Below are 12,310 nucleotides of genomic sequence, written 5' to 3'. Positions count from 1 at the left end.
TCATTTTACAATATCCCATTTATCAGATGTCTTATCATTCAATTCTATACATTAAAATAATATTTACTACACATTAAAATAATATATTATCCCCTCCCCCATTATCATCAACAACAGCAACAGCACAACCACCTATCCAACCCAGTCACAGCCTCGCCGAACTAGCCACAGCCACAGCTCTACCGAATTAGCCACAGCCACCACCCACTGCACATCCCAGAAAAACTGAAGTCCACCCACTACACAAACCAAAACCCACATACGACACAAATCGAAACCCACAAAAGCCACACAAACTGAAACACAAGCCACCACACACGGCACAAACCTAAATGCAAGCCACCACACACGGCACAAACCAAAAACCACCCACTGCATAAACAGAAACACAAGCCACCACACACGACACAAACGGAAACCCACCCATCGCACAAATCGAAACCCAAATCAACCAATAACCAAACACAATAAGAAAGAGTGAGATCAAAAATCAAGCTAATTAGCCGTTCACGCTTCCGATTTCAACAGCCACCACAAGCTCACAAACCGCCACCACCACAATCTTAGCCGTTCACCACCATGGCAAACCCAACAAATCAAGCTAATTAGTCACCATCATCATACAACTGTGAACCCACAACCCAACAAATCAAGCTAAAGAGAGAGATCGGAAATCAGAAATCAAATCCGCTCCATTCTGCGAATCTGACGCCGCCTCCGATTTCGACGAAGTCGCGGCTGCCTTTCCTCCTCTCTTGGCCGCCGCCGCCACCTTCTTCTTGCTCGCGTTCGATTGTGAGAAGAGGAAGAACACGGGTTGGGAACTTGGGAGAGAGAGAGAGACAGATTCTGAGAAGAGAGAGAAAAAATTAAATAAAGAAGTGGGAGAAGAGAGAAAAGTCGAATAAAATATTATTTTCCAATTTGGCATTTGTGTCCGTACCGCTGCAAATTTGCAACGGTACGGACACAAATGGTAAAAATATGGCACATATAGAACATCTGATGGAAAGTATTTTTTTGTGTTTGGTGTGCCAAATGTGCCAAATATTTGACATTTGGCACATTTGACACATCTACTACGGATGCTCTTACTATCTCTCAAAAACACGCAGCTTCTAGGATTCCCAACCAAAAAAAAAGGTACAAAATTAATTTTGATGTTACTATTAGACAAGATCACTGCTCTACTGTTACTGTTTGTAAGGATTTTTGGTAGCTAGCAATCAATGCCAAAGAATCTACTGTTCATCCAGCCTGGACTAAAGCCAAAGCCTGTCTCCTACTTCTCTAACCTCCAACTTAGTGTATGTTTGGATAGCAAATCTCACGTCTGCGTCCGCGTTTTCCTTTTTTTTTTTTTTTTTTTTTTTTTTCCAGCCGCATATTGTTGACTTTTCAGCCATGAACAGTGACTTATATACTGTTCACGGGTCCCACAAACTCCACTTTTTATCAACTTTTTCATTAAAAATGGGTTCCACGGTACTATTTACACATTTAAAAATTATTTTGCTACAGTGTTTTCAGTTTTCAATTTTCAGTTTCAGCAAAATAAGTTATATCCAAACAAACCCTTAAAGCTTTACTACATATTATATTTTAAGTTGATAGAAATGTATCATTAATTGAAGATGTTTATGATTCTGATTTATCCCTCGTTTGTCTGGTACTCCAATTATTTTGGACATTCTTAGGCTTTAGCCTATTTATCCTTTTGGGATTTGTTGTTTTGTTCACAGATTTCACCGAATGAGGGTGAATGAGCTTTTGGACTGTGATTTCAATATAGCGTAATGGATGGTTTCGGGATAAAGAAATCCTTGGTGTCTAACCTAAGGTTTTCAAACCCAGACCATTTATTGAACCATAAAAATGAGAGGTTCAAGGTTTTTGAAGTCGAGTTGGGGTCAAACCGTGATGACGTCATAATTAATTTAATAATTAATTAAAGCCTAAATATAGATATTAAATTTATAAAACTAGCAAAATTGACAATATATCTATATATGTGAGGGAAATTTAATGATTTTCAAGCATATATTTAATAATTAAATAAGAAAGTTAATAAAATAAAATAATAACCATGAAAATATTAAAATTTATGATTAATTTTTGAAGTAAAGTTGAATACCTTTGAAGGATTTTAATTATAAATTTTTTTTTAATTCCTTGTAAGAGATGGATAATTTAATTAAGTAGAATAAAATTGTGTTCAGTTGTTTTTATTAAAAATAAATAAATAAAAAAGCTAAGGGGTTCACGGTTCTTGTCACCGGTTCATGCGGTCTAACCCCGGTTTTAGGAGTTCACGAAATTAACAAAAAATCCGGTTCTTTATACTTAAAAAACCGGTTTTCATTCCGATTTTCGGTTTTCACCGTCCAATCTCCCGGTCCGGTCCGGGTCTGAAAACCTTGGTCTAACCATGATGCAAAAAATGCATAAGTGTTCATGGATTTTGGTGTTTAAAAAGGAAAATACTTCAAAATAGAAAATAAAATAAAATAATCATTAAATAATCATTAGATAAAATACGATTAATTAAGCTGAGAATTCTTTTAGTACTTCCTACAAGTACTAAAAGAATTCTCAGCTTAATTAATCGTATTTTCGCCAAATGAACATCTTAGCGAATTCCCAAGTATACTATAACTTTTACCCTTGGCAGATTCTTACAACAACAAAAAAAAATGGAGATAAATACCTGTTTAGTGACGGCATCTCTCTCCCAGCAGAGTCCTCTACCTTAATGCACATAATATAAGTACTCTACCAACATATTTTATTGGAAATTTTCCAGACTTTAAGAAGGAACAAATCATCAAGATGATAGTATAATAACATGCAATCTTGATATATCTATTACTTGTTAATCTCAACATATAATTTTGATGGCCATGTTGCTGATGAAGCTAGTGAAATGGCTCCAAAACGTTTGCTGTATTATTTTACCTGTCAAACTGTATTCAATACATTGAATTCAAGAGCATAATGAAGATGAAGTCATGAAGACCATTCTCAGCGGTGTCTCCTTCTGGTGAAGTCAGAATTTGGAATAATTAAATTTGGTAAAAATACTGTATCTTCACCCAATTTAAACTCATAATTTAAATTTAAATTTTGTGTGAAGTGGTGGCTTTCTTGTGGCTGTAGTGGTGCATTACACTTCGAAGTTTTTGAGTTTTCAACTTATTAATTTGTTAATGCTTTCACAAATTTGGAGTGTTTACCTGTAATTTCGGACCGATCAACGCAACTGGGAATCTTGAACGAAGCGCTGTCAATCAAGAGCAATCATTGCTATATATTGATTTATAGTTTTCCAAAGCTAGATCCTTTGTTCTTTCTGGTTCATTGCAATTTCAAAAGCAGTGCTCTTTTTTTTATCTTGTTTTTGGGTCATTCTATAATTACACGAGGGTTCCAGAGAAAAGAGGCTTTTGAAGGATCTATTGCCACTGTTATTCTTTTGGTATATGGTAAAATTCTTTTAAGCCATGCTGGTGATTCGAAGGCTCTTCTCTGCTCAGAGAATGTTCTCTCTTCCTGATGCTAGAGGTCTAGAAATTTCGGTTGATTTAAATCTATTTTCTATACATTTTCAGTTACATTTGCTTATTTGAACCTGAAAGATTACTTGAAAAATCAGAGTTTCAACAATGGCAGAACAGGAAAAGTGAGAGAGAAAAAGGAGAGATTTGTGGGAGAATGAAAAAATGATTAGCAACTCTAACTAACCTTGATGTGCACCATTACATACATATATAATTTGAGAGATGCTATGTTCACAACATTTTTACAATATTTTTACAACAAATCATAGGTGGTTAGTTGTTATAGGTTCAAATTTGAATCTAACACTAAGATTACTTTTTTGCCCAACAATAACAACCAGTAACAACTTGTCACTTAGAATTTGTTGTAAAAATGTTGTGAAAATGTTGTGGACATATCATTTCTCATATAATTATATATACAGATTCACAAATAGATTAATCTAACTACCCAACTATAGATGTGTAAAGATTGGGAACAGTTATTCTCTAATTACACACGTGATTAACATGTCATCAACAGAATTCTAATATCTTGAGGGAGAAGGTAAGTTCAGAGATGACAGTGTTTTAAAATGACACTGTCTTGATAAAATTATAGCTAGTTTTCCTGATCAAAACGGCAACGTTTATTTTAATGAAAAACGATGTTGTTTTGGTGTGAAACACATATTTGAAAAACTAGCCTGTCTGTTTTTAGACCCCTTAAAATACAACCAGATTAACTTAGTTAATTAGCCAAATGATTACTTAGTCAAATTATCAGATCTAGGTTAACACAAATAACACAACGATACGATAACCTAGGAAAACCAAACCAGTAAAAAACCTGGAGAGGATTTAACTTAGCTATCCTTAAGGTAAAACAGATCCACTACGAAAGAATTGAAATTTACACAATAGCGACTTAGACCACTAACATCCTATTGCTACCTCGAGTAGAAAACTTACTACCATGACCACATAACAGCTCCAAAGCATGCACCATGTGGTTTGAGAGAGGGGGGCATGGGTATGAATTGCCAAGGTCACGCATATAAATTATGTAAGTATTTCTAACCATTAAAAAAAATTAACTATCCTCCAAGACGGTTCTCCTAAGACTTAGGACCCCAATTAAGTTATGTGTTCCACGTCCAGTATTGAATCAGTCACAAAATTTTGATGTGTGCGTGTGTTCGGATATTAATATGTGTCTACTTTATGATGATCATTCTTTATCTTAGGCTAGGATACATTAATTGATTATTATTATTTTTGGATGGAACAAGATTCGATCTAGATTTCTTAATCTACGAAAAAATATTTTATCAATTAAATTAACTAAAACTCATTGTAGTAAATATTCAGAATTACATGTTTTTTCACGTTATGTACAATGTTAAATTCTCATTAAGGTTCACCCTAAAATTTTAAGTTACATGAATGTTACATGTTAATTATAAAATTGCAGTATTCCTACCAGTTTTGCACATTGAACTTTTCTTTTTCTAAACCCACATAAGTAATGTAGAAATATCTTTATTCTCCCGTTACCCTAATTTACAGCAGCCATTTTCTTTTTGGTTAGTAATGTTCCCTTGTTGTTAGAAAGATAAAATTCCTATGTCCCAATTTCAGATCCATAATCTCATAGAACAAGAAAAGTTTTGGGGGTGGGAGGGGGAAGAAAAACCATGCGAATTCTTGCGAAAGGAGTATTTGTGGAAACAAAGACGACGTGGACAAACTGGTAGCCTTTGAGGCTTTGAGTCTTTTTTTTTTCTTTTTTTTTTTCCTAACAAGACTAATTTACAAATCACAACCTTAAAGTTTAAAGTAATTTTGATTTTACTCTCTAAGTTTAAAAATTTTAATCAATTCCTTTAACTGTTAATGAGGTGGCCATTAAGTGCCACCTCAACTCATCAAAATGGTGTAGTTTTTATGCTTTGAATCATTTTATTTTACATTTAGGCCTCTTACATTTAGAGAATTATTTTAAGTTTTAAAAGGGTTTTTTTTAATAGATTATTTAAGTGATGTGGCATAAGTAATTGACATGGTATTATTCGATTGGATTAATTAATACACGTGGCTAGTTGAGATGGATGGAAGGGAGCAAATCCAAATGCAACGTAATGTTAGGGTAGCAAAATTTGAAACTTTAAAGGGTAATGTTGATTACCCTAAATCTCAAAGATGGAAAATTTCTTTTGTCTTTTGAACAATGTGAAACGAGAGTAACCTAGGTGTGGACCAAAGGGGCCATGCTCCCCAAATTGACTTTTTAATATAAGATTTTTTATTATTGCATTTTACGTCTTTTATCAAGTAGTTAAAAACCTTTAGCCAACAAAAATTTTTAAATTTTTTGTTCGTCTTGGTTTGCCCAATAAAATACAACTATGAAGATTTCACCGAACTATTTTCAATAGCGTAACGGATGGTTTCGGGATAAAGAATTCCTTGGTGTTTAACCATGATGCAAAAAATGCATGTGCTATCACTTAGATAATGAAAACACTTCTTAATAGAAAATAAAATAAAATAATCATTAGATAATGAAAGAAACTTAAGACATGTTATCACTTTGTTGTAATCAAATTTATCTTCTTTCATGGGCAAATTTTGTCCTACAACTAAAAGAATTCTCAACATAATTAATTATGTATAAGACAAATCCTTGAGGTACATTAAAGAATTCTCGCCATGAAGAAACCATAGTACTCGAACAATAGAAAAGGTAAAATCACCAATCCAACACAAAGTTGTAGAATGTAGACGAAGCACCCTAGAGAGAAACCACCTTAACTTAAAGCCCGGTGGAGGGACCTTCTTGAAAGTAACCTTTAAAAGTTGGAAGTAGGGTGGAAATTGTGCTATGGATAAAAGGATTATCGGCAGGCATATCATCGTACATACAGGAAGCGCCATATCTTTCAGTTTACTTTTTAGCAAGAAGAATTGTCCAGCACAGAAAGAAATCAACATTGACCCAGTGGAAACAAAGAGCAATGTTAGGCCAAGCAGAAGTTTTCTTGGCACAGCCACGGAAATCTTTCTGTTGGTATTGGGAGGTGAGGATGGTGAGGAACAAGAACAAGGCAATGATAGAAAAGCACAGAGCAACAAGTGAGGAAATAGAAAATAAGGTGAACGCTAGAGGTTTTACAAGGATTTGCATGCCACTACTATCATTGATACCACCAGGAACAGTGGTTGACGCCAGAAAGACAACAGTAGTGATGAGTGTAGTCACAACAGAGCAGGAGTTTGAAGTGCTTTTCAGCCACTTGCCTCCCTCCCTGGCGAGGTCCATGTGGGTTTCATTGAAGATTTCTTCCGGGGTCTTGCATTCCTTGTTGTGTTGATAACAGTAGTGTTGCAGCAGGTTATTTTTAACAAACTGCATTAAAATATATACACATAGAGAGATTAGAGAGAGTTTGATTGTTGATTATAAATTTGATGGAGTAAAATTTTATACCAAGTACCATTATGTCTGAATTTCAGACAACAAAAGTAAAAATAAGGATAAGGCTTGCAGCAGATCCATTAAAATTTATGCAGCAGCAAATGATGATTTAAATATGCAGCAACAGATGAAGTTTGAGTTTAAATAAATATGCAGCATCAGACGAGGATAGTAAGAAGCTGCAGATTAGGTTTTTAAGGTTTCAAATTAGTAATGATAGGAGTTAGTTCCTCTTTGTGAGGATAGTTATCTCGCTATCAGTATTTAGTTTTGACACGATTGCATTGAAGTAAAAGTTAATTCCACTAAAAATCATGAATAGAAGTGATAAATTTTAAACCAACTCTGTGCTGGTTATCTCATAAACCATAGCTAAAATCTGTGAACCCAGCAAACTGAACTTCTGGTTTCAAAACTTATGCAATCAATAATCTTTAGGAAAGTTTAAAAGCAGAGAGAGTCACCTGAGTGTTCATAACTTATGAAGTCAACTACTTGCTGGGAAATCTGTGTCTCCCTCTCCAACACAACTTTCTTTGAGAAAATCTTCAGAAAAAACAATAGATCCCAAAGGAGCCACAACGGCTGTCATATTATCCAGACATGTTCAAAGGCAGTGTTCACTATGCTATCAGCTAATGAGTACAATCTGTCACCTCTGGTGCAGATATAACACCACGACTGATAATAATTCAGAGAATGCTAAATCAGAATTTCAATAAATATTAAACTAATGATGTTAGATGATAAAAAAGTAAGAAATGTAAGTTTTTTTAATGCCCAGTCAAATAAAAATTCAAACCTAGGTTCTTCGCAAGGAGAAAACTGGACAATACCATTGAGCTACAAGCCTCCTGGCAGCAAGAAATGTAAGTTAATAAGACTTCATTACAAGCTCTTTTGGAAGTCACAATAGGGTTAATTATGGAAGAAGTACGAATTCAAATATTTTTCACTGTTTGTGAGATGCTTCCATCATTGCTTAAGTGAACGAATGCCAACACAAGCAAAAAGAAGGGAATAATGCACAACAATTCTAAAACAAGCCAAGAAAAATCAAATAGAACTTGCCATAGAAAAGTTAGCATCAATATCATGGATTGCCCTCAACAATGCTTCCTTTAAAATTTCTAAGTGAAGAGAATCAACGAAACTCACTTTCCATGAATACTTAAACCAAGGAAAGCATTCACAAATTAGAAGTACATATAAAAAATATCCCGTCAATTAAAAATCTATGCCTCAACAATGCTTCTTCTAAAAATTCAAAGCGAAGAGAATTATTGAAATTCACTGGCAATGAATACTTTGACCTAGGAATGCCTTCTCATTATTTGAAGTACATATGAACAATATCCTGTCAATTAAAAGTATATGGTGAGATAACATGTAGGCAATACTATTAACAATATAAGAGCACTGTACCAAAACAGATGTGACTGAAAAATATGTTGCATCCAGAAGGAAATAAGTATGTAAAATGAAATACTCCAATAAAAGCTTCGGAGCCATGTCACTAGCTTCGGCACCATCATGACCATCAAACACAGCCATGATTCCAACTGTAACCTCTTTAACCCCATTTTGCTTGCTCCAACATCAAATTCATTACATTACAAAAGCCAACTACAATAAATGAAACAGTAAAACACACCTAAATTTCTTTCATTTTTGATAAATTACCACTAGTCCCAAAAACTTAAATTGATAAGAAAGGTAAATTTACCTAATCATTAATATAACACTCTTCCTCACGAATGGACTAGAGTCTCCCTTAATAAGTTAAGTGGGGGCCCAACATGTGGAATTTTCAACTCTTAATTGGGAAGGAAGAATGAAGGTAAGGTTGGAACTCAAGAATCAAGATCCAACAAGTCTAGAGTTGCACAAAACTTCATAATCACTGATGTGGCAAATTGTTAATAATAATTTAAAAAGTGATATCAGTGATTGGTCTAGATGTTAACCAGTAAAAACTTGTCAACTTAACTGTTGTGAAAATTACCAATTATCTTGTCTGTAACGTTATCCATCAAGATTACTAAATTACCTATGGTCCCAAATTAAGGTGATAAGAAATAATATATTTAGAGTTTGTTTAGTAACAGCTTATATAGCTTTTTGTTGAAAACTTTTTGCTAAAAGTGTGCTAAAGTATACTTGTATCTTAAAAATTTTTGAAAGAGCGAGAAAATGTAGGAAAAAGTGAGGTTTTAAAATGCTATTCATAAAAGCTAAGAGCTAAGAGCTAAAAACTTGTACCAAACAGACTTCATCACTTAACCATTGCTTTAACAATTTTCAATATTTCTAATCACACCCCTATGTGGTATTTAATTGATTTAATCAACTACTTCCATTAAACAATTAAAATTTAACGTACATTTTTATAAATTCAAAATCTAACTATATCCACAATAAACATAAATGTCTAACTCCAAGCCATTCTATTTCTTGTAGCTTTAATTAAACTCTCAAAAAAAAAAAAAAAAAACTTTAGCAATTGAAAATTCGGAGCAAGAAACCAAAATTGGCCGGAAAGGAAACAAAATGGAAGTACTCAGGGGTGTTTCTGCAATATATGCTAAATAGAATGGTATTAATGCAATTAACAACAAAAACACAGAGAGAGAGAGAGAGAGAGAGAGAGACCAGGAAAAGGGATGCGAATATGGCACAGAGGATGCGATCCTCTTGGGATTTTCGGCGACCTTGAAGTATCGCCAATTGGCAAGGAGCGGTGCTTGAGGTTGTGGTGGTGATGATGGTGATGGTGGAACCGTAATTTGAGAGAGTCCAGCGGGGGCATTTTGGGGATTGAAAGACCGGGGGAGCGCCGCCTTCTTTGTAGACCGTCACGCACGTCGATGATTCTCCATTAGAACGCGTTGCAAAAAGAATCGATAATAGGAGGATGAGGAGGAGGATGTGAAATTTGAATGATTCATTCATTTGCTACCGTTTGTGAAACTGAAAGATCACCATTAGATTAGGTACTGTTAAATTGAAAATTTTCTGAGTAAATAGGTCGGTGGTGAGCTGCAACGGAAAGCTAAGCTAATGCCTTTTTTTTTTTTTTTTTTTTTTGGTAAACTGGAGAAAGCATTAATCTAAAAAAGAGAAGAAGATACAACTGGGCCAGGGCAAAGCCTGGAATGATAGAGGCCATAGAGGTCCGAAACATAAACGTTAAACAAATAGGGGGGAGGGGAAGAGAAATACAAAAAATCAGAGGGAAGCTTGGATCCTAGACGGGCAAGAGCATCTGCACAGGAGTTTTTTTATTTTCTTATATGCGTGTGAAGCAATGAAACTCCTCTAGATATACCGTGGAAAATATAAAAAATTGTTTAAAAATTAGTTATTTTTTATTTTCCCTAAAATGTTTTAAAAAGCATTCCCTAAATCGATCTTTAGAGCATCTGAAAAACTCTGCATATCTAAAAAAATAAAATTAACAAAAAATAAAATAAAAAATCTTAAAGGTGAAATATACTCTCTTTATTTCAAGTCATGAGGAACCTATTTCTTATTGCTAATTATATTAGGTATTTTACATAAAACTGTATTGTCAAAATATTAAGTGATTTATTAGTTTTTAATATAATTTTTGTATGGAAAATTTCAATTTCTTAAGTTTTAAGAAATTTAAATGGGCTTTGGTGATTAAAAGATTAACTCATAACCACAATTTTCAAATAACAAGGCAGGATATCAAGAGTCTTATAGTTCAATTAGTTGACATTTTTTTTTTCTTATTCAACGGTAAAATACTTATCAGTTAAGTTAATTGAAACTCATTAGTTGACATCTATTGATATTTTCAAAATACCTACCATTTGATTGTACCTTCAAAATATTAAATAATTACTCGAGGAGAACCAAGCAATAACTTTGTTTGGTTTGGCTAAAAATAAGCATGTAATTATAGAAATTGAGAGATTAATTTTTTAACAAATAATGATTCATGATAATTGAAGGGCTATTCCAACACCAATGGTGGATCTGCCTTATTTTTGGTATATATATATATATATATATATATATTCAACATAAAATACTTAAACTATATTCAATTATTTAACTCACAAGTCATAAGCACAATATTTTCAAAAGGTTAAAATCTCTAAGTACAATTGAAACACAAATAGGTGCACAACATGCAAAAAACACCTAAATAAAAACAATGCATGCCATATTAATTTAAAATAGCAAACAACTTACTTCAATCCTAAAGCATACCATCAATCTCGATTAATAGAAAAAGTACAAACATTCAAAAATAAAAGGTTTCTATAATGTAGAAGAAACCTCTAGAGGGAAGTAGCCTTATAGCTTGATCGGGGCACATTCTTGAAACTAGCCCATACAATATCAACGTAGAGTGGCAACTGTTGTATGGCAAAAAAGACTATCGGCAAGCATGTCGCTGCATATACTGGAAAGGCCTTGTCTTTTAGTTTATTTTTAAGCATAAAGTAATGTCCAGCACAAAAAGAAACCAACATTGATGTAATGGATATGAGGAGAGAAGTTAAGCCAAGCAGAAGTTTCTTTGGCAAGTCTCTACGAAAATCTTTATGTTCATATCGAGAAGTGAGGATGGCAAGAAATAAGAACAAGGCAGTGATAGAGAAGCACAAGGTAATTAGTGAGGAGACGGCAAAGATTGTGAGCATCAAGTGGCTTTCAAGGTTTGGTTTCCCATTTTCTTCATTGATGTTGCCTAAAATAGCGGTCGATGAGGCAAAGGCAACGATGGCAATGAGTGCAACCACAACTGAGCAAGATTTGAAGGTTTTGTTTAGCCACTCGCCTCCCTGTTTGACTAAGTCCTCATGTGTCTCGCTAAAGATTTCTTCTGGGGTCTTGCCCTCCTTGTTGACTTGATAGCAGAAGTGTTGCGGCATGTTGTCTTTTACAAACTACATGTATTAATTATTTTATATATATATATATATATATATATATATATATATATTAACTAGTGCATTGCATAAGAAAATTCTATAAAATATAATCTTTTCTCTTAATTTTAATTTTTTCTTAAATATAAAATTTAATAATTATGGTAATTCTTAATTACCACTATTATAAATGTGTTTATATATTAAACTATCAATTCTATAAGCAAAATATTTTAGGTTTCAAAGAGAATTGAATAAATTTTTTTGAATCCTAAAATATTCCTTCACTAAGAAGAGCACGCTCATGCAAGAGGTAGTTTTTCTTTCATTTTTCTTTTCCTTTCTGTTAGGTTCTAAAGTTTAGGATTTTATGTATTTAGAACTCTAAT

General features: G+C 33.6%; 1 long non-coding RNA gene across 1 annotated transcript; it reads right to left on the bottom strand.

Moving 5' to 3' along the window:
- Positions 1-6,115: 6,115 nt before the first annotated feature.
- Positions 6,116-10,289, bottom strand: LOC126708598 (uncharacterized). The gene is made up of 4 exons (XR_007649201.1): positions 9,667-10,289; positions 7,817-7,868; positions 7,479-7,695; positions 6,116-6,945 (listed from the first exon to the last, which is right to left on the bottom strand). It is a non-coding gene; the product is annotated as an uncharacterized LOC126708598 (long non-coding RNA).
- Positions 10,290-12,310: the final 2,021 nt, after the last annotated feature.

Source organism: Quercus robur, chromosome 12 (genome assembly GCF_932294415.1).
Source record: "Quercus robur chromosome 12, dhQueRobu3.1, whole genome shotgun sequence".
In the NCBI taxonomy this organism is placed as follows: Eukaryota; Viridiplantae; Streptophyta; class Magnoliopsida; order Fagales; family Fagaceae; genus Quercus; species Quercus robur.
The sequence above is the reverse complement of the archived record's forward strand: the minus strand, read 5'-3'. Positions and strand labels throughout refer to the sequence as shown.